This window comes from Grampus griseus, assembly GCF_964374135.1.
Source record: "Grampus griseus genome assembly, chromosome: 17".
NCBI lineage: Eukaryota > Metazoa > Chordata > Mammalia > Artiodactyla > Delphinidae > Grampus > Grampus griseus.
In genome coordinates this window covers 28,538,468-28,561,720 of record NC_139011.1, presented here as the reverse complement: position 1 = coordinate 28,561,720, position 23,253 = coordinate 28,538,468, and positions in this window count along the sequence as shown.

The following is a 23,253-nucleotide window of genomic DNA, read 5'->3' as shown; positions in this document are numbered from 1 at the left end:
GGAGATATTGGGATATATGTACACGTATATCTGATTCACTTTTTTATACAGCAGAAATTAACACACCATTGTAAAGCAGTTATACTCCAGTAAAGATGCTAAATAGATAAATAAAGTAAAAGGGGGAACCAAAAAAAAAAAGAAATCTGGACAAAATGTACAAAAATCACTTGCTTGAAGACATGTAAATTTAACAAGATAGAGAAAAGTTACTGGGCTACAATCCAGAAAAGGAGAGAGAGTCCGTGAGGCAAGTCAGGAGCTTGGAGTTTCCTTTTACTTGGGGATGTTAGGTGATTCAAGAGGAAATAGTTGAGAGTCCAAGAAGCTAAGGAGAGTGGAGACTGGGGTTCTGAGCCCACCAAGGGAAGGAATTATAGTGAATCTGCTCCACTCCTTAAACTTTGGGTTAAAAATCCTAAAAGGTTGCATCCTAGCAGTGTGAAGCAGTTCGATGGGACCTCACAGGGAGTGCACCTCACTTTGTTAAGATGTCAATCCCTAAAATTTAACCACGGTAATTTCAGAGTGCTAGAACACCAGGTACTTGGCATAAGAAGCAATCTTTGAAAAAGGAAAAAAAAAAATACTGCATCATCTCAAACCAGTTTTACAAACAATTTTGCAAATACATTAACTCAGAATAAAAAATAACAATAAAAAAAAGCCAATTTCTAAAGGTCACATACTGTATAATTCTCTCTCTCATATATATATATATATAATGTATATAACATTATATATAGCATATATATAACGTTATATATCTATAACATTTTCATAATGACAAAGTTATAGAGATGGAGAACACATTAGTGGTTTCCAAGGGTTAAGGATTGTGGGTGGTATAGGAGTGGCTGTGATCATAACTATAAGGGATAGCATGAGGGAGATCTTTGTGGTGATGGAGTAGTTCTGTATCTTGATTGGGGTGGTGGCTACACAAATCTACGCATGTGGTAAACTAGCAGTTTTCTGGATTGATATTATATATAGTTACACAAAATGTAACCATTGAGGGAAACCGAATGAAGGGTACACACGATCTTTCTGTAATATCATTGCAACGTTCCAAGAATCTATAATTATTTTAAAAGTAAAAGTAAAACAAAGAAAAAACCCAAGCACATCAGAAGATTATATCACATGTATGAAAACAAACAGAAACATAAAACAATAGAAAATGACCAATGGGAGACTTCAGATATTAAATAATTTTATTTCATTTTTTAAAAAATATTTATTTATTTGGCTGCGTCGGATCTTAGTTGCAGCATGTGGGATCTTCATTGTGGCACGTGGGCTTCTCTCTAGCTGTGGCGTGTGGGCTCTAGAGTGCGCGGGCTCAGTAGTTTTGGCACATGGGCTTAGTTGTCCCGTGCCCTGTGGTATCTTAGTTCCCGACCAGGGATGGAACCCACATCTCCTGCATTGGAAGGCAGATTCTTAACCACTGGACCACCAGGGAAGTCCCTAGAGAATTTTAAATAACTATATTTACTGTGCTCAATGAAATAAGACAAAATTTAGAATTTTGTCAGAGAACTGGGAATAAAAAATGAAAATTGCCAGAATCAAAATTAAGAACTCAGTGGACAGATTAAGAGATTAGACATAGTGAAGAGAGAATTAGTAAACTGGAGGTAGATCAGAATAAAACATCTCAAAGAAAGCGCAAAGAGACAAAAGGATGAAAAAGACAAAAGTGAGGATAAAGAGATATAGAGGATAAACAGTCAAGTTTCAATCAGAGATTCTTGTGTCCAAAGAGTGAAGTTTTTCTCTCTTCTTTTGGGAGGGGAGGAAAAGGCAGCTTTTTCTGGCGTCTGTGTATAAGCAGACAAAATCAATTTTTTCTCTGTTTCTCATCTCTGATAAAGACTTTGAAGTTTGTATGCATAAGACATTTGACTTGGCTTTCCTCGTGTTGTCCCAGGGGTAAAAGTGGAGTGTTGGGAACCACATGGTCATTATTTGCTTTTTAAGTGAATAATGGTAAGGTCTCTGATCCAAATACCATGAGTACATTCTGGATAAAAATTAATAATTATGAATATTTTAAAACCCAACAGTAAGAATGAAGAAAAGAAGCTAGCCACTAAAAAATACTAATGTGTAACTGTGCAAGTCCATTTATATTGTTAGCTAAAGAGGCAAAACTATATCAGAGTACTTTGGGATATTGGTGAAACAATGAGAAAAGCAGGAATGTTGTTGCCATAAATTTCAAGATAGAGGCTACATATGAAAGGGAGGGAGGGAATAGTGATTTGCAGAAAGCAAAAGGAGAGGCTTTGGGACACTGGCACGTTGACCTAGATATGCTTATATGAGCATTCTCTTTGAGTTAGGTATCGGAGTTGACTCTTAATTTCATGCACCGTACTGTATGTAGTAGTTCATTATAAAAGATCAATATGCTTTTGGAGAGGATTCAGGTTTCAAGCACCTGATCTGAATCTCTGCTTTAAGAGTTTGTATCATAGTGTAAGGATTTTGTTCTCTCATCTTAAGAAGAACTAAAAGACAGTTTTCTCTAGCTTGACTTCATCCAACATACTGTTATGCATGGAGAGTGGGAGAGTATAAAATCATTCAGTACTCCTGATACCATACCACCATGGTCTCCTGTTATTTATTCAAGAAATATCTCAACTGACTTCAACTCTTTCCCTGTCCTTTATCACATCTCTTTTTCGAGATATGTTCCAGTTTATGGGTCTATCACTGCACTGAAATTTCTTATTAAAGTCATTAATAATATTCAATAATTCAGCAACTCACTCAACAAGTATTAATTAAATGTCAAAAGATTCTATGCTAAGTTTCAGATGTACAGCAGTGAACTGAATGGATACATCCTAACTTTCAGGGAGTTTACAATCTGATGGGGGGTGTGCCAGTTTAACAGGCAAGTGTAATGCCATTTCATCAGTGCTGTGATAAAGGAATAAATGGTACAGCGGGAACATAAAGGAAGAGTACTTAATTCAGAATTGACAGGTCAAAGTAGATTTCTAGATGATATAATATCCAGACAGAAGTTAGTCCTTAGAAGAATGAGGTAGCGTATGGATGGCAATTCAGAAGTGGAATTACTGGAATTGAAAAAAGTTCAGTAAGTATACAATATGAAATGTGAGGGGAAGAATGTCAGTAATGATACTGGAAGTTTCAGTAGAGGACAGATTATCTTTGGACTTGTAATAAAGGCTAAGGTGTGTGGATTTAATTCTAAAAAAAAAAAATGTCAATGGTGGTTTTTAAGCAGGAGAATAAGATCATACTTGAATTTTTAAAAGACCATGCTGGGGAGTAGATTGAAGAGCTAGCTTAGTGTAATTAAAGAGCTTATAAAAACCATCTTCAAGCAAGAGCTAATGACAGTGAAATTTAGATATAAAGATATAGATAAGTTACAGGATAAAAATGTATATCATGCAAACATTAATCAGAAGGAAGCTGAAGTGGCTGTATTAAAGTGGGCTTTAGGATGTTGAATATTACCAGGTATGGAGGGAAATAATAATGATAAAGGGTCAATTCATGAAGAAGATACACCAATCCAAACTATGAATGTACTCCCTGCATCTCTGTGGGGCCACATTTCTGGTTCTGGGGAATGGAATGTGTGTGGAAATGATGTGAGTTAATTTCCAGGATAAGGTAGTTAAGGGTCTGATGTGGCTGCCCATTTACTCTTCCTGCCATGTGCTATCTGAATGATGCTAAAATGACCCTGAAGCCACAATATGAAAGCAGCCTGGGCTGCTGAATCACAGCTTAGAAGAGAGTTACCTGATCCATATCAGACTCAGATGCGAGCGTAAAACAAACTTCTATTGTGGCCGTGAGGTTTTGAACTTGTTTGACACAAGTTAGCCTTCTTTCCTTAACTGCAGCCCCTCCTGAGCCAAAAAGGAGCTCAGAAGGGGGACAGAAGGGATCTGGTTATCTACCACTAGATAGTGGTTTAAGCAATTATTATATTTTGCTTTCCTTTTACATTAAAGAGAGTAAAGGTTTTATTTTAGACTTTTTCATATCATAATTATTATTACTGCTAATCTTTTGAGTGATATTATTAATACTTAAACTAAGTTATCTTTCTACTTGAATCTTCCTCATTTTTTCTCACATTCTCCTTTTCTATAAAATATTTGAAAGGCATAATAACACTGTAAAGCTATATTTCATACTTATGAATGTACGTCAGAGGAATAATAAAAATTGAATTCCTATAAATGCATAAACATATGCCTCTAAAATAGTATTTTCCTAAATATATGTACCTCCATATATATATACACACATATAAATTAGTGTCATGGGGTATAACTAAATATTCCTGAAGAATATTCCACTCTTTAAAAATTCAGCAGGTTTCATTATTATAATACTTCTGAGACTCTTTAATTTGTTAAGGCATGATTTGAGACTCTAAGGGTAAGACCTGTTTTTAAAGTTTTCCCAAACTTATAGGATTATGAATCTTTAATTTTCCACAAAGCATCTTATAGAACTACTGTTATATAAAATAAACTTTGGGAAACACTGTTATGAAGAAATTATTATTTTATTTTCAACAGTCATATCAGATAATATTTCGTATTTTGATTCATATTTTTCAAGACCCTTTATGATTCAAGTCTGCCATGCTACTGTTGGAGACCCTAGATTAGCAAGTGTCTTCGGTGGTGGCTGTGCTTCATTTTTAAAAAAAATTTTTTTTATGTCATTAAACTTTATGGTATGTGATTTGACATTTTGGCATCTCACCATTATTGTTAGTATTAGCGTCAGTTTTCTGACTCTGTGCTTGGTTCTTCTTCCTTATGTCTCCTTCCTCAGTGTAAGCTCTTATCATCTCTAGTCTGGACTACTGCAATTATCTGATAGGTTGTACCTTGCCTATAATCTTGAGCCTCAAATTTATACTTAACACTGCCCATGAATTGATCTTTATGAAAGAAAAAATCTGATTATGGCAATCCTCTTCTTAAAATCCTGTACCTAATCTCCATTGTCTAATGGCTTAATGGCTTCTTTCAAATGAAGAATCTTATCTTTCTTCAGTTGTAAGAAATTCTCGACTATCATACATTTAAATATTGCTCCCTTTTCATTATCACTAAGCTCTTAGATGCTGCAACTTCTAGCTCTATTCTCCTTATCCTTAACCTTTATTTCTTTATACCCATATTTTTATCTTCTTGTATTGCATTCTAAAGTGATTCTTAGGTTCAATCTTCTATATGTTGTACAGTGGTTTAGTAGGTGTTATCTGGAGTTGACACATGTGACTTTGAGTGAGTTTTATAAAACTCCTGTAGTTTAATTTTCTTATCTGTAAAATAAGGATCATAATAGCATTGCTTATTTGACTACTGTGAGGAAGAAGTAAATAAAATGTATGCAAAGCACTTAGAACAATGCTTGGCATATAAGTGATCCAATAAGTATTAGTATATTATTTTTTTTAGCTATTAATTTGCTTTTCAGCTGCTTCCATTATGTTGCTCAGTCCATCTATTAATTATTTAATTTCAACAATTACGTTTTTCACTTCTTAACCATTTTATTGTTTTCTTATTTGTAATCATCTATCCTATTTCTTATTTTCTAAATATGATGTCCTGACATAACTCTCCATGGATATTAATTATACAATATATTCAAATTTATAACCATATCAATTTTGATTGTTCTTTTAACTACTTATTGGGTATAAGGTCTTCAGTTTTGTCTCTCTTTCATGGAATGTCTTTCCTCAGATATTTTATCATTTTTTTATTATGCTGCTCTCCACAATGGACATTTTGTGTTGGACTTGCTGCTCCATCTGTATTGATAGCTTCCTTTTAGTGGTCTCATATTTCATCCATCACACCTTATCCTGCTTTTCATATTTTAGAGATTTCTCTTGACTTCTTCCCCACTGACAATCTTACAGATTTTTGAAAGAAGCTTATTTCAGAGAAAGTTTTTTTATGACTTGGCCTTTGCCTAACTCTTCTTCCTCATCTCCCACCATATGTTCCAGCTTCATAAACTGTATGCGATTCACTGATATTCCCTGCTGTACCCACAGTTTTCCTTTTCTAAAGCTGCCTCCCCTACTTAGACTAGCTGATTCTGAATTTCATTCCCCCAATGTGTCAGTACAGGTCAACTCTTCTAGAACATGGTTTTCTCTATAAAGTTCTTTTAATAACCCTTCTCTATCCTGGGTAGAATTGACCACTACTTTCTTTGTACCTCAGCCTAATTTAGCTCTTACACTCCTATCAGAGCATCAGTAATATATCATTATATTTGTTTATATGCGTGAAAGGGGAGAACATTAGTCATCATTTTTAACCCTTGATCTCCAACCTTCACTTGCCTTCAAAAGATGGCAAATGTCAAGGAATATCTTTCAATTTGCTAAGCTGGGTGATATATGAAGGTGCAAACTGGGAAGCTGAGAAAGACTTAAGTTGTACTATTTAAGGAAAGAGGTGGTGGAGGAAAATCCCAGAGTGGGAAGGAGGATGAAGTCAGACCCTGAGAGGCTAGAAGAGGATTTTGGAGGAGGAGGGAAGGGGAAAAAAAAAAAAGTGTAAGAAGATTAGGGAAGATTCTTTGTGAGAAGAATGGGAAGAGGAAAAAGAAAGGGGATGACATTCTGTGCAAAATAATTTTGGGGTCCCCAAATTCTTGAGCCTGATATGTTTCAAAAGTCAAGTGATTTGTTTGTTTGTTTTGGTTCTTGTTTGATTTGGGTTTTTCTTTACGTAATTTAAAAAGCCAGAACTTTGCATGTATAATATATTTTGTAAAATCCCCAGTAGGATCTGGGGCAGCACACTGTGATCAAACGCATTAATATATTTTTCAGCAAAAAGTGGATTTTCACACTAGTTTGGGTAAAGAAAGAGTGTAAGTAGCCTTTCAATAAGTTCACATTTGGTTTTGCTGCCAAATGGATTTCCTGCAAATTAATAAAACTGCTTTTGATTTTAAGAGTTTATTGGATTTCAGAATCATAACTAAACAGTTGTGGCCCTGTGTAAGCCCTTGCTTTCACCTCCCTAGCAGATCCTCCTGGTTTTGACTAGGCTCACTTACGGGTCTGTGGTCAAATCCTGGGTCACTGACTGGTCTGGGATGGCCTGAGCTGGAATGACTGCTTGTCTCTATTCTATGTGGTCTCCCAGTCTTCAGCCAACTAGATCAGGCTAGTTTACAGGGTGGCAGCAGGGTTCCGACAGTGAGTGGAGGCACATAAAACCTTTTGGGAGCCAAGCTCAAAACAGGATCATTTCCAAGGCATTATTTTGTTAAATGAAATCACCAGCTTAGCCCAAATTCAAGAAATAGGAGAACAGACTTTCTCTTGATGCGAGGACCTACAAAGTCAAATTGCTTACCATGTAGAACAATTTGGACAATTTTGTAATCAAGCTACCATAGTAATAAAATGCTGAGTCTGAACATAAAGTGGGAGTGGGTGGAAAACTGATGCTGTCCAGATCCAGTCATTGGTTGCCAATACCAATTTCCCACCATTCTCTTTTGTAACACTACTTGAATCTCCCTCTAAGTAACCATCTTTCGCTTTTGTGTAGTAGAACTGTGGTTTGGGGGATATTGACTACTCTACCCTCTGCTCAAGGGTGCAAACTAATAAGCCTTATCACATTCCTCAGGCTACAGCAATTGGTCAAGAAAAAGGAAGGAACCCGTCTCAAGCCCAAAACACGGGACTCCCCTAGCCACACTTGACGCAGAAATATTCCAATCAAGGTAAAGTGCATAATTTTGATCAATGGTTGAGAATGGAGGAAGTACATAGTCCCTGCTTCTGTTTAGAACCACAAGGTAAGTTAGCCTGAGGATAAACTGACATACAGGAGAAGGCAAGAGGCTAAAGAATCACAAAGAAACAGAATGAAAGTTAAGGTTAGACTGTGCTGAATTTTCTCTTACCTTTGAGCATCCAAATATGATATATTTTCATACATTTTCTATCTCATTAGACTCCTTGAAGTAGATACCAGGTTTAATTTATTTCCAACTCCCCAGTTTGAGCATAGCGTCTATCTCATCATAAGTCTAAAATAGGTGTTTGGTCAAGGACCCTATATAATCTGAAGCCTGCTGTAACATGGTTCTCCAGTATGAATAAAATAGAAGCAATATCTGTAAATAAGAAAACAAAATGCAGTGAGTAGACCCCCAACTCATAGGGCTCAGTTCATATTTGTAAACGAATGTGTAAATCAATTGATAAGTGAAGCATTTAAAACTGAAATCTATCATTTCATATAATTCTCCTATTTTGCTACAATGATAGCTAAAACAAACAGGTACAAATAAAGGCCTTTGGTTTAAAAAAAACCCAAACAAACACCTCAACACACACACACACAAAAAATAAAAGTCCCTAATCAAAAGGAAAGAAATATTCCAGAAGAAACAATCCAATCCAATCATTTTTTTAATGGATAGTGGGTTTCAAATAAGAAGAAGAAAAGGAAAATAAGCAACAGAAGAACTGAAGAATAAGTTCATAGTGAAATGTCAGGAGCATGGCACTTCTACAAACAGCATCCTTATTTTGCAAAATGTATAAGCAGGCTAAGCCTGATTCCCTAGTCCTTATTAACATTTTGATTTTAGTGCTCCTAGAAAAAGGGAATTCGGTTATCTGGCAATGGTTGTTGCAAAAATTAACTAAAATGGATGCTTTTCTAAAATGAGAACCAAATAGCAATGTGGAATGTTAGTTCTGTGAGATGGAACCAGAGCTCTTGCATGGTAAGAATTACATGTTTCTTTGATCTTAATGGGAATTAGAACATAATGTATGTCTCAGCCTGCAAGATAAAACCCACCCTTTTAAAAATCAAGACAAAGTAACTTTAAGTAGCAATAGAAATGAAGGCTAAATATTGGGGAAAAAAACACTGTAATGAACTGTAAAATATGTAATAAAAGAGTCTGTCACTGTGCAGAATCAATGTCACTGTCACATCTGCTAAGCTATGACATGCATCTATCAAAAATACTTTAGAAATAATTAAGTGGATCATTACTGTATTACTCTATCTCCCCCTCACTGTGCAGGCAGACTAAGTACCTTATTACCAAATTCTCTTAACCCATTGGAGTCCTCATTTCTATTTTTATGCACTTATTAAAGTCTTATATATTCCTTATAGTCATGTCAGATGAGAATATGGCATGTCTTTCTTCAAGATTTATGATTAGGATGATATTGATAAAAATAGATGCTATCTTAGAATAATACCAAGTAAAATGAAATTCAACATTTCAAATACAAGGCAACTTAATTTATCCACCCTTTACCTAGCAATAGTTGGTAATTATATTTTATTATGTTGCAGTCTGTACATCACATTTATTGCTTCACACATTTAGTGAAATTTATTGAGCACACACTCTGGTCAGGCACTATGCTAGATGCTGGGAATTCAGAGACAGAGGGACATGACTAACACCTCTACTTGCAAGTGTTTCCCAATGTAATACAGGCTAGCCTGTAGAAGGAACATTTCCCAATCTTTTCCTTCTTCCTAAAAATGCCGAGAAGTCCCAGTGGTTTAGTCTGCAAGCAGTTGTTCCTGTGTATTAAACATCTTGCAACCCATTTACCTACTTACGAGATGCTTTAAACGTCTCCCAACTTAACCAGTTGTTCAACTGAATCACTTTAGATACCTGGCATTCTACTGAGTAGAATGTGCTGATGATATTTCATAAACTGGGAAATTTTTTTTCACTGCCTTCTCTCAACAACAGTGAAGATCCAAGTTCTCCTGAGGGAAAAATAGGAAGAAACTACCTTAAAATTATCAGAAAAATCAAGCATTCATTTGATTCTCAAGCTAAACCAAAAGGGAAATAGTTGGTATGTTTTGTCATAGAAAGTATAATGAAGTAAAAGACTCCAAAGTATTCCCCTTCCATCTAGCTATGAATTAATAGTAAAAAACACCGTTAAGGGCCTTTTATCCTCATAAATATTTTAAATTTCGTGACCAGCTGTGCTTGCTATTTCTCTTTTAATTGAGCTGTGAGAATCCAATCACTGGAGTGGGTTAGCAGTTCTGACAATCTCAAGGGATTTTCCTGCTATCTCTGCTACCCCAAAGAAGCTGACTTTCGATAGTTTGATTATTGGAAGGAGGGAGAAGTTGATTTCAAATTAATGCATATTTTCAGATGTTTGTGTAAATGTGGATAATATTATTTTAAAAAGAATCTTATTTTTAGGAGATAAAATGATTTATATTTCAAAACCCATGATCCAGAAATGTGTGGGTGTCATAGTCATGTATCTCAGACCTTGAATCTGTTCTCTCTCTCTTTGAATATGAATTTGTGCCACGCTCTCTTCAGTAAGTTAGGTGTTGAGGCACTTCAGTCTTGCCTCAGTGCTCCCATAATCCTCTGCACATATCTCTGCAATCATATTTACCACACTGTTTGTCAGTTTCAGTTCCCATCTTCGCCACCAAAAGGCAACTCCTGTAGAGGAGGGAATGTTGTTATTTATCTCAATATCTCCAGTGCCTAGCAGAGTGTGGAACCAAAAAGTCAAAGTATATTGGATAAGAAAGGAAGGAAGAGGGTGTGGGGACAGAGAGAAGGAAGGAATGAAAGTAAGGAAATATGGAAGAGAGGAACGTGACAATCAACAAGTGGAAAAGTATTTTAATAATGTGGTAGGAGGTGGTTAGAAACTCTCCATTGTAACATCTACTTGGCAAAAACATCATGTTTGTTAAAAGCTAAATGTGGAAGATTTGTCAAAGAGAAAGAAACACTCAGGGGTAGAAAATGACTTCAAATATGCAACAGGATGGGGCTAACTTTAGTAAACTCTTTAAAAGCACAGGGACCCAAAATAACTATTTACTATGAAGTCTCAAAAATACCACAAAAATAACAATATGAACTTGGGCTGTAACAACTTGACCTCAACATTTATACTTCATGTGGCTGTTTAAGACAAATAGTCACGAGTTGTTTGATTTGACCAAGAGGTGGGATCTATTTCCTCTCTCCTTGGATCTCAGTGGGGCTGTTTCTCATTACTGACTGCTAGAATGCAGAAGGAGGGACTTCGAGTGACTTTCTAAGCAAGGCCGAAAATGGCTATGCAGCTTCCATCTTGTTTCCTGGAACACTCGCAGTCCTGAGCCTCCATGTTGGTGGTCTGACTACTCTGAGACCAATGTACGGAAAGGCTGTGTGGAAGTGCTCAGTGGACATCCCAGCTGACTTCCCAGCAAACAGCTTCCATCAACTGTCTTCCCTGTGAATGAGCTATCTGGGACAATCTGCCTCATTGAGCCTTCATATAAATGCAGCCCAGCCATTAATTGACTGTAACTGCTTGAGACGCCCAGGAAGAAATGGCCAGCTGAGCTCTTCCTGAATTTTTGACCAGAAAATTGTGAACAAAATAAAATAGTTGTTTTTATTTACTAATGTTTTAGAGTAACTTGTTACACAGCAAAATTAGCCAAAATCCTTCTGTTTATGGAACCTCTAATCAAGACCTACTTAAAGCAGTTGGGAGGTCAGGTCCAGCCTGTTTAATAACATTTTTCTGATACAAAAAGCAAGTTTAAAAAACTTTCCCTCGGACTTCCCTGGTGGCGCAGTGGTTGGGAGTCCGCTTGCGGATGCAGGGGACACGGGTTCGTGCCCCGGTCCGGGAGGATCCTGTATCCCGCATGCCGCGGAGCGGCTGGGCCCGTGAGCCATGGCCGCTGAGCCTGCGCGTCGCAACCCGAGAGGCCACAACAGTGAGAGGCCCGCGTACCGCAAAAAAAATAATAATAATAATGTAAAAGAACTTTCTCTTAAATTTTTTGAAGAAATTGAATCTAAATGGTTTTAATTAGTGAAGGAAAATAGCTGAATACAGGAGAATATTAGTCACATACACATCATTTTAAAAAATTTGAAATAGTTGAGTATTTGGCAGAGTTTATTGATTTAGAAAGCAAACTTGGATAAACTTTTGGCTAGCCCCACTAAAGTACACATCTCATCTTTAAACATTTGTAAGCCTTGTACTAACAGTTATAGCTGAGGTATGTGTGATGGATACATAAGGGGGGAAAGACAGGAAAAACCCACTGAACAAAAAACTAGGTAATATTTTAGACAAAACTGAATAAAAATGCTATTTCTTCTGTAAGCAGAGAGTATATAAGTAACACAAAACAGGGATTCCTGAAGATATTCATTAAGGCATAATTTAGGGTTAAATATATATATATATATATATATATATTTTTTTTTTTTTGCGGTACGTGGGCCTCTCACTGTTGTGGCCTCTCGCGTTGCGACACTCAGGCTCAGTGGCCATGGCTCACGGGCTTAGTTGCTCCGCAGCATGCGGGATCCTCCTGGACCGGGGCACGAACCCGTGTCCCCTGCATTGGCAGGCAGACTCTCAACCACTGCACCACCAGGGTTAAATATTTTAAAAGAGGTCACATATGGTTGGAAAGAAAGAAAACGTTAAGTTTCAAAAGGGGAACCTAATGAACCCCACAAAGTCTTCAAATGGTCTTAAGAATAGCTGAGGTTTTTCCTTTTTTATTATATAGCAGTTTCATGTGAAGTTTGTGGTAATTACTAGATACTGAGAAAACCTCCTGTTGGCAATCCTGGATCTTAAATGTCTTTTGAGGTAGCTCACAATATGGCATATTCTAGAAATGAATGTAGCGTGGATCTTTCCTCCTGGCAAGAAAATTCATTCTGAGAATGAAAGTTAAGGGCATTTAGCTTATGTGAATTGGCAGAAAGTTAATGTTCTCTGAGGAAATTTTAGTATATTGGCAGTAATTATAATTGTCATAGCTCAGATTTTATTCATATCATGTGGTAAGAAATGACATTGCAACGATGTTTGAAGCACTCCCAGGTTTTCAACTTACTTCAGTCTTTCTTGCTATCTGTTTCTCACATTTCTTTGGGCCTTCCTCTAACCTCTTTTCAGTTTTGTTCCTGATTTTTTGAAAATATTTTATTTTTATTGAGAAATATTTGCAAAAACTTAAATGTAAATAGTGATAAATATGACGTTCACTTGATCCCCTTGTCCTAGTCCATAGGGACAACTGCTTTCAACTTATTTAGCTTGTTTTCTAGATATTTATCTTCATAATTTAAAAATATATGCATATACTTCTTCATCAACAAAAATGTTCTATTATGGTATTTGAGGATTTAACTCAAAATTCCTCTTCTGTCTTACCCTTCACATCATCTCAGCATATTTCAATTTTTAATTAAAAGAATATCCAATGTTTTCACTATTGTGACTACATAAATATTGTTCATGCTGAACCAAGTAGAATGCTATGATGCTTTTGATTTCTTACACAATTTATTTCCGCTGTAGTTACTAAAGCCCTAAAACTTTGCTTATTTGTTGTCTTTCATTTCTTTGAAGATCTAAGTCTCCTACATTCTCCCATAACTCTTTAAAATGCCTCTCAGTACAATTTTCTTGACAGTCAAACATGTCAGATGAGTTATTAGTTTCAGATATTTTTCCTAGAAACCAGCTTTCATGCTTTGACCTGAGCAGTTTGCTCTCTAAGCCAGATAAACATGTTTTTGTTTTTGTTTTTTCCTGGAATTGTTGTTTACTTTCATCTTGGAAATTGCCTTTGCTTCTACTCTTTGCTGATTTTTCCCCCACCCCTACCCCCCAAATCTCTTGTATATTAGTTTAGATTCAGCTATAAGTTTAAAAAAAAAAAAGCTAACAAAAACTAAAATTAAAAAAAAACTCCTCAAAATTTGCTTAGATAATAGAAATTTATTTCTTTTCATGTAAAAAGAATCTAGTAGTAGATAGTCTGGGCTGGTGTCATGGCTTCACAAGTATCAAGTACCCAGGGTTCTATTTTGCCCCTCTACTATATTTACCAGGCTGCCTCATGATCCTGAAGAGTTGCTCAGTCTCCAGCCATCATGTCTTTATTACAACCAGTATCAAGAAGGAAGGGTGAAAAAGGTACATTTTCTCCTTTAAAAAAATTTTTCCTATATTTTCTTGGCCCAAACATAGTTCCTTAGCTATATTAACTTGCAAGGAAATAATTCTTTTGGGAAATAAATTCTTTTATCTGAGCTGCAATATTCCTATCTAAATTTTGGAATTCTATTATCAAGTACCAAGTGTATAATGGATTTTGGGAGGATATTACCACATCTGCCATAATCTGCCTCATTGTGTGTGTGGCGGGGAACCAGGAATGGGCTGGGGAAGAAGTCACACTCTGAGGCAGCTTGGATGACATCCTTGACCAACCCCAGAGGAAGCTCAGAAGCTAAAATAGCTCATCAGAGATGTCCCTTTGGGGTCAGAATAGTTGGACCCTTACATCCCTGCCTCTGTCAATCATTAGAAGAGAGTTACTCTAGGAAGCATATAATCTTGGGTGAAGCAGCTCTTTTGAGCTAAAGCAATCACTGAAGAGGCTGACAGCTGTCTTTCACAGCCCTACCTGCCTACTTTTTTATCCTATCAGGATAGAAAGGGCTTCTCTGAATGGGAATCTGGAGGACTCAGCCTTACTGTTATCACCAACCATGTGAGACTAGTTTCTTCAAAATATTTTAAAAAGTCTCCTTAGCTAAGGTATAAACAGATGAGAATGTTTGAGTAAATGCAAAGTAATACTACTGAGGCCTATCGCTGAGCATCCTTAAGCTTTCTGAGTATTGCAAAAAACGTAAGACATGATCTTAACTGCTATCTTGTGAGTGAGTATATTCAAGAATCCACACTTCCAACATCCTTATTTAGAACCTACACCCTGTTCTGAAAATTGGAGCTTCCTCTATGGGAACCAGGACACAGATTTAATTCTAATTTTGGTATCTTCCTAACAAAAGGCCCATCCATGTTCCCATCCTAGGCAAATCCTTTCTTGATCTGTTGCTTATTCAGTGCCTCTGTGACTCCTTTGTATCCCTGCATATACACAGCCATGCACGATGGTTTATATGAAGTGTCTCTGCCATGTGCTCTCAAGAAGCCTACCCATATATCCAAGCCCTCACATCATCTGAAAACATTTCCATGGCCATAATCCCAGTGTCATTATCCTCTTGTCCAGGTTTCACTAACTCTGTGTCTCCTTTCTATTTGTCACATTTTTTTATGTGTTGCTGCCCAGATTCTCCTATGATTTCTATTTCCTTAAAAATTATAGAAAGTATCAATTGATTGAAGACAATTTAAAATATTTATAATTCCCAACTCTCTCACTTTCTAAGTTGGTCGGGTCCTAAGGAAGATACTCTTGAATGTTCGGTGGATTGGTAGCTGATGGTATAAATAAAGATGGTGAATGAAGAATAAAAATGAGAAATTATACTCCAATAAAGATCTATTAAAATTTTTTTTAAATGTGCCTTTTCTGGCCACTTCCTTGTATATATATATATACATATAATTTTTCCTCCAGAAGAATCATTCTAATGGATTTTTCCAGTTTTGCAAATATAAGGGTCTTAGGCACCCATAGTCCTAGGGGAATGATATTACAGGATGTTTGTGAACTTGAGAAAGGATGTTCCTCTGAATAACAGCCCTGGATATGCAGCTGTGGTTGCTAGGGAAGAGGTAAATAAACATGCATAGGGACCCTTTCTTTCAAAGTCCAAGCACTGCTCTGAGGGAGAGATATGGTCTTACTAATGTTTTATGGCTGGAAAGGAAATCAAGGCCCTGGAAAAAAATTCAGGAGTGGAGGAGAAGTCTGGATTGGTAACCCAGTTTCAATACCTAGACTTAGGTGGTGATGGTAAGGGCTGTGTTCAGTTTGATGTTCTAGTGGTTGAATTGTCATCTTGGGACCCAGATCATGGGCACTACTATGACCTGTTCAAAACTGGGAGGAGTTAGGGACTCACTGAAGCATAGGACTTTGCAGGACCAGTGTTAATTTCATCATTATAGAGGCAGAAGCAATATAGGGAGAAAGCTGGGCTCCACTGGCAAACTAATCTGACTTTTACATTTTCTATGCTTAGTGTTTGAAAGCAGAATGGACTCTTTTGCAATCATTAAAGAAAAAGTATTCTTAAATAATTTAGGGAAAGAATTAGCCTCAAAAAGATTCTTAGCTTCCTGTTTGTTTGACTATGTAGAGACTGGATTAATTAATTGAAAACTAAAATTAAGGTGACTATTATGGACTGAATGTTTGTGTGTCCCCAACAGTCATATGTTGTAGCCCTGACTTCCAGTGTGACTATATTTGGAGATGGAGCTTTTTGGAGGTAATGAAGGTTAAATGAGGTCATGACGGTTGGGTCCTCATCTAATAGGATCAGTGTACTTATAAGAAGAGACACCAGAGGGACCTCTTTCTCTCTGTCCACGATGTGAGAACATAGGGAAAAAGTGGCCATCTGCAAGTCAGAAAGGAGCTCTCACCAAGAAGCAAATTGACTAGAATCTTGATCTTGGCCTTCTAGTCTTCAGAATTGTGAGAAAATAAATTTCTGTTACTTAAGCCACCTAGTCAATGATATTTTGTTATGGCAGCTGAGCTGACTAGTACCGTGACACATTTGTACTCCAAGCTGATGAAATAGGTCATAACAGTCTCATCAAAATAATGAGAAGAACTTTGTTTTCCCCTTGGTAAGAGGTATAGGGTCAAGTTTAATGGGAACAAATACAATACAATATACAATACAACATACAATAACACAAGCATAAAACCAGGAATATTTATATTGTTCACACTCACATGGAAGCCAAACAGAAATAAGAATTTAAAGAAAAATTCTGAGTGCTGGTGACCTTGATACTCAAGGTCAGCTTAATATTGGATACAGTTGGCCATCTGTTACCTTAAGCTAACGATTATGTCATTTTAAAAGGCCAACCAGAAAAAGGTAGATTTTCCTTGTGGTCTGAATATTGCCCATACAAAGTTCTGGAGTTATTTTTAAGAACCCACATGTCTCTGAGATAACATTCATGCATGACAATTTTTGTAAATGTCTTCTTTTTCCTTATTCTTAGAGGAATGGAAAGTGGAATGAAAATCTACTGAAGTCAATGGTTTGTAATTAAATTCTGGGTTGATTAAATAACTAAAGCGCATTACCTATGAGCATTTAAGATGATATAATACTTCTGCTGTGGGAAGTCACAAATAAAATTCCATTACATTACAATGTTTCTTTATAAACTAAGGTGGACTCTGTCTTTATTTGCTAGTTGAAAAAGGCACTGTTGGTGATGAGGTAGCTATACAGAGTGACGAGACAAATGACCCTACCAGGATCAATGCAGTGGTCCACTGATGCCTGACCAATATTACTTTCTACATGACAGACTGAAAGAATAGAAACGTCATGAAAGGATTTACTGAGCTTAGAACACAGGCAATTTATTGTTAATTTTCAGTTAGCATTGAAAGAAGACCATTTTGATTCATGCTTGATTTCTTGGTCATTTGGAAATTTTAAGCGTTGGAATGTATCTTTTGAGGAAGAGTTTAAAAATTAGGATTTTTTAAGAAAAAGAAAGCATTACTTTATTCCTCTGGATAAGTGGTAACCTGCTCAGTTCTCTCTCCTGTGGCAAGATCAAGGTCTTGAGTCAGCTAAATATGGGTTTGATTCTGGTCTCACCAGAGCTGTATGGCCTCGAGTATGCATTTTTTTCCTTATCTGAAAAGTATGGTAGGATGATAGTGAAGATTAAATGAGCATATACATGGAAAACTTTAATACAGGCCCTGGCCCACAGCAGCCGTTCACTAAATCATAGCTACTGCTGTTGTGAAGATCCTGCTGATGCTGCTGATGGGGATAGGTGTGCTAGGCAAGAGCAGAGAGAGCATTCGTCCTGTATTGGTCATATTCACTCAACATTGTTTCTGCAAATATTCGTGAAGCCATGGGTCTGACTCTGAGTTAGACACCTGGTGTAAAAATTATAAACAAAATAGATATTCACTGTGCTTGTGGAGGAGTCATGAGGCAAATAATAAACTGAAAATCATAAACATAAATATAGAAATGCAAATAAATATAAGCTTTATAAAGAAAAATTCACAGTACTATGGGAGAATATAAAAGGGGAATGAAGACAGAGGGGTGTGAATAAGGGCCTCTTTGAAGAAACATTGCTGAGACCTGAAGAAATAGAATGTGATAACAGGCAAATAGTTTAGTGAAGTGCACTCCAGGCAGAGGGAAGAAACGTGTGCACCTGAAGAACTGCAGGAAGACTACTGGGGCTGAAATTAGTTGAGGGTTGGGGAGAAGTGGTACTATACAAAGAGGGAGAAGTAGACAGGGTCTAGACTGGACTTATTAAAGACTAAAGTCATTTTGAATAGAAGAGTGACATGATCTATTTTACATGTTTTAAAAAGCACTTGGATAGCTTTGTGAATAATGGAGAAGAAAGATACAGGAGCAGAACAGAATGATGACCAGTTAAAAGCTACGGTAGTATTCCAGGGAGAGTATAATAACAGCTTAAGGAAGCATCATGGCCGTGGAGAAAGAGATGAACGAATATTTTATATATAAATTGCCTGGCATATTATTATATTATTACAATCATAATTATTGTAAATATGAAATGCAGCTGAAGGTGTATCTATACATCTTCATATATGTGTATATATACATCTTCAGCTGCATTTCATATTTACAGTGATTATGATGATAATAATAATATAATATGCCAAGCAATTTATTAAGCCCTTTCAAATGCATTATACCATTGAATGCTTAGAACCTCTTTAAAAAGCAGATACTACTTTCTTAATCCTTTTTTAAAATAAATGTCAGAAAAGTTAAAATAACTTGCTCAAGGTCAAACAAGCAGAAAGTAGTATAGCTGGGATCTGACTTTATATCTGTCTTGATTCTAAAACCCATATCCTTAAGCATTATTCTATTCTGTGCTTACCATCTGATCTAGATAATATGTCTACATGCTATCCCTCTGCACTGGTACCAGGGATTCCTTTAAACTTCCAAACCCTCAGACTTTGGAGTGACCATGGGGACAGAGCTGTACCAGGAGTATCTCTGTATGAGGCAGCTGCAGTCAACTTTAAATCTACCCCAATATCAGTATCACTAGCAGCTCTAGGAGCTCTCCTCCAGAGGGCTCTACTGTTTCAGAAAAGTGGTCTTTAGAGAAAGTAAGAGAAATTATTGAAGCTTTACCTGCGCACATTAGGAAAAGTGGAATGGTAATTGCTATATATTGTATGGTGCTGCAGATAATCAAGCAGAGGAATTAGAATAAGTGTTTTGAAAGGACTGTGGAAGATCACCAAACCAGAAGTGTTTTAATCAGAGGAGCAGGGTCTCACATTTGAATGGCATCATGTGGAGAATAAAGATTCAGGTAGATAACTAAGAGGATATGCTTTGGTGGGGGGAAAGGAGAGGAGAATAAACTGATGAATAAAGTATAAAGACCTTGACATAGCTGCAGAGAAGAAACATGGAAAAACATGTCAGATGTTAGAGAGTGGAAAGTACAACAGTAATTGATACCACTACTGAAAGGTTACTATATGCTGTATGCAACTGTGTCATCTTGTTTAATTCACTCTCACAATAACATTTATTTACCAAGGATCAAAGATAACAAGAAAATTGCCTTGCATTACCCAGTTAATAAGTGGTAGAGTCAGGAATTATGTCTGTCTACCTTCAATGTTGAACTCAAATACTATATTCTCCTGACACAAAGAGGAGGAGAGGGGAGTGGATTTTGAATGAATCCTCTCTGTGATTCTTCTCTCTAATCCTAAAGGGGAGGGAAGCCCATAAAAGAGAGAACAGAAGAAAAGAGGAAAATACGATACCTGAATAGGCTTTAGAATGACCTCTCTTTAGAAGACAGCCACTCTGGCTGAGAGATTAAAGTGAAGGCTGCAAAGCTTGACAAACTGTACAGGCAAATCCTAAAAGGCTGTATCTCTAGTGAAAGAATGAGGTTTTTCAGGAGTTACTGCAGATAACAGACAAACAATAGTACATTTGAATCACATGGGGAATAATAAGAGTGATGAGATTTCTGTTCTGTCTCCTTCTTTAGTTTGACAGATTGTGTGGGGTTGGGAGGGGATTTACATTAGAGCTTAGAAATATTAAAATGTGTGAGATGCCAGCAGTCAGAATTTAACTGGTTGACATTTGGTCAAGGGAGCCTATTTCTAGTAAAAGAATACATTAACAGAGAGATAAGAAACTTCTAGATCAAAGGCCAATGCTGTTTGTTTGTTTGTTTTTAATCTTTATTGGAGTATAATTGCTTTACAATGGTGTGTTAGTTTCTGCTTTATAACAAAGTGAATCCGTTATACATATACATATGTCCCCATATCTCTTCCCTCTTGCGTCTCCTTCCCTCCCATCCTCCCTATCCCACCCCTCCAGGCTGTCACAAAGCAACCAGCTGATCTCCCTGTGCTATGCAGCTACTTCCCACTAGCTATCTATTTTACGTTTGGTAGTGTATATATGTCCATGCCTCTCTCACGCTTTGTCACAGCTTACCCTTCCCCCTCCCCATATCCTCAAGTCCATTCCCTAGTAGGTCTGTGTCTTTATTCCTGTCTTACCCCTACGTTCTTCATGACACTTTTTTTTCTTAAATTCCATATATATGTGTTAGCATATGGTATTTGTCTCTCTTTCTGACTTACTTCACTCTGTATGACAGACTCTAGGTCTATCCACCTCATTACAAATAGCTCAATTTCGTTTTGTTTTATGGCTGAGTAATATTCCATTGTATATATGTGCCACATCTTCTTTATCCATTCATCCGATGATGGACACTTAGGTTGTTTCCATCTCCTGGCTGTTGTAAATAGAGCTGCAATGACCATTTTGGTACATGACTCTTTTTCTCAGGGTATATGCCCAGTAGTGGGATTGCTGGGTCATATGGTAGTTCTATTCTTAGTTTTTCAAGGAACCTACATACTGTTCTCCACAGTGGCTGTATCAATTCACATTCCCACCAGCAGTGCAAGAGGGTTCCCTTTTCTCCACACCCTCTCCAGCATTTATTGTTTCTATTGATGATGGCCATTCTGACTGGTGTGAGATGATACCTCATTGTAGTTTTGATTTGCATTTCTCTAATGATTAGTGATGTTGAGCATTCTTTCATGTGTTTGTTGGCAGTCTGTATATCTTCTTTGGAGAAATGTCTATTTAGTTCTTCTGCCCATTTTTGGATTGGGTTGTTTGTTTTTTTGTTATTCAGCTGTATGAGCTGCTTATAAATTTTGGAGATTAATCCTCTGTCAGTTGCTTCATTTGCAAATATTTTCTCCCATTCTGAGGGTTGTCTTTTGGTCTTGTTTATGGTTTCCTTTGCTGTGCAAAAGCTTTTAAGTTTCATTAGGTCCCATTTGTTTATTTTTGTTTTTATTTCCATTTCTCTAGGAGGTGGGTCAAAAAGGATCTTGCTGTGATTTATGTCATAGAGTGTTCTGCCTGTTTTCCTCTAAGAGTTTGATAGTTTCTGGCCTTACATTTAGGTCTTTAATCCATCTTGAGCTTATTTTTGTGTATGGTGTTAGGGAGTGATCTAATCTCATACTTTTACATGTAGCTGTCCAGTTTTCCCAGCACCACTTATTGAAGAGGCTGTCCTTTCTCCACTGTACATTCCTGCCTCCTTTATCACAGATAAGGTGACCATATGTGCATGGGTTTATCTCTGGGCTTTCTATCCTGTTCCATTGATCTATATTTCTCTTTTTGTGCCAGTACCATACTGTCTTGATTACTGTAGCTTTGTAGTATAGTCTGAGGTCAGGGAGCCTAATTCCTCCAGCTCCGTTTTTCATTCTCAAGATTGCTTTGGCTATTCGGGGTCTTTTGTGTTTCCATACAAATTGTAAAATTTTTGTTCTAGTTCTGTGAAAAATGCCAGTGGTAGTTTGATAGGGATTGCATTGAATCTATAGATTGCTTTGGGTAGTAGAGTCATTTTCACAATGTTGATTCTTCCAATCCAAGAACATGGTATATCTCTCCATCTATTTGTATCATCTTTAATTTCTTTCATCAGTGTCATAATTTTCTGCATACAGCTCTTTTGTCTCCTTAGGTAGGTTTATTCCTAGATATTTTATTCTTTCTGTTGCAATGGTAAATGAGAGTGTTTTCTTGATTTCACTTTCAGATTTTTCATCATTAGTGTATAGGAATGCAGAGATTTCTGTGCATTAATTTTTTATCCTGCATGCAAATGGAAACCAAAAGAAAGCTGGAGCAGCAAGTCTCATATCAGACAAAATAGACTCTAAAATAAAGACTATTAGAAGAGACAAAGAAGGACACTACATAATGATAAAGGGATCAATCCAAGAAGACAATATAACAATTGTAAATATTTATGCACCCAACATAGGAGCACCTCAATACATAAGGCAAATACTAACAGCCATAAAAGGAGAAATCGACAGTAACACATTAATAGTAGGGGACTTTAACACTCAACTTTCATCAATGGCCAATGCTGTTTAAGGAGGAAGATAGTGAGCTCCTAAGGTCTGTGACTTGCAATTGTCACATGGCTAGTTGCTGGTTATAATGAGAGCTGCCATTCATCAAGCACTTCCTATACTAGGCACTGCTCTTAGAACTTCCCATGCTTTAATAAGGGATAATTCAATTCTCATAAAACCCCATATAATACTAGGTGCTATAATTATAATAATTCACATTTTATAGATAAAACAGAAGCAGAGAAAGAAAGTTAAGAAATTTGTCTAAAGCTGTACCACTAGTAGGTATTACAGGTGGGATTTGAGCCTAGGAGATTTAACTCTATAGTCTGTACTATGCTGTCTCTCTTTTCTGTAAATCCTGTGTCCTCTTTTCTATTTTTCTGAGTGGCTCTTTGGGTTTTGGGCATATACATCTCACGTGCTCTAACATTCTAGCATTCCTAAAGTCAGTAATGCAGATGAGATCTTTCTTGAGACCCTCCTCACTTTGCCTATATTAAAAATAATAAAATGTCATTTTTAGCAGCACTGAAAATTAATTGACTCCAAAAAAACTTCTTTACTATGAAGCACTCTATAAAAAGTGTTGTTCTTTTATATACGTAAAGATGGAACCCTAGATAGAAACTTAGGAATTGAAGAACTTATTGCAGAGCTTAACACACAAAAACACATATTA